Source organism: Orycteropus afer, unplaced genomic scaffold (assembly GCF_000298275.1).
Source record: "Orycteropus afer afer isolate SDZICR_OR568_19922 unplaced genomic scaffold, OryAfe1.0 scaffold00082, whole genome shotgun sequence".
Classification (NCBI taxonomy): Eukaryota; Metazoa; Chordata; class Mammalia; order Tubulidentata; family Orycteropodidae; genus Orycteropus; species Orycteropus afer.
In genome coordinates, this window is record NW_006921669.1 from 8,775,215 (window position 1) to 8,776,326 (window position 1,112).

Here is a 1,112-nt window from a genome sequence, read left to right on the forward strand (position 1 = left end):
GTTATTATTGGGTAGAGAAAGTTCTGCTGTTGATGCCCATGAAAGAAGTTGTAGGCTTGTGTTAATGCTGGATATGATATGAAGAAGGAGCCCTGGTGACGCCACGGTTAAGTCCTAGGCTGCTAACCAAACAGTCATGAGTTCAAACCCACCTGGTGACCTGCTCCTGTAAATACAATAGACTAATCAGAAGGTAGGAGCCACAATCCTTGAAACCCTCTGTGGCAGTTGTACTTTGTACATAGGGTCACGCTATCATTTGAAATCAGCTCCACGGCACCCAATGTTGATATGAAGGGTAGAGAGAAAAAAATATGCAGAACAAAAACAAAAATTCCTGAATGATTAAACTATTTAAAATAACACTGGGCCTTAGCCACACTCCAGAAGGCCCCGTGACCCACTTCCATCTGTTAGTAATGCTTCCTGTGCTGGACCACTCTGCCTTTTCATAGGACTTCACAGCCCTGTGGTCTCACCAGAGCAGGTAGTCATACCCATTTCACAGACAAGGAAACTATGGATCTGAGAGCAATTCTTCAAGTCAAGTGGTTAATGAGTAGCAAAATTAAGGGGGGGGGGAGGCAAAATTTTAAAAAATGGGTGCAATATATGCAACAAAACATTTGCTGTATTTACCATTTCAACATTTTCTACAAGTCGGCGACATGGCGGATGCCTCTTAGTCAAGGCCCTGAGACTTCTTACGCACTCACTGTGTGTTGGGCACTGTGCTATCATGCTACCTTAGGTCCTCACCAGGGGTTAGAACTTAGCAACTGTCTTTTGCCCATTCTAGAGATGAACAAGTTGAGGTATAGAGAGGCTAATAACTGGCCCTGAGGCACATAGCTAGCGAGGACCTCTAAGCCGTTGTTTATAACTGCATCTTGGTGCCAGTGATGGGGTTCAGGGCGAGAGTGAAGGAAACAGCCAGCCTCAACGAGAACCTGCTCTGGGCAGTGCACCCTGGGAGATTCAGAAGGTCAGAGACAGACACTCCTTGCCTTCTGGAGTTGACAGGCAATGGCATGTGGGGGAAAACAGTATGGACTCTGAAGAGGGACAAGCCTGGGACTCCCAGCTCTGCACTTACTGGCTGAGGCATGTTT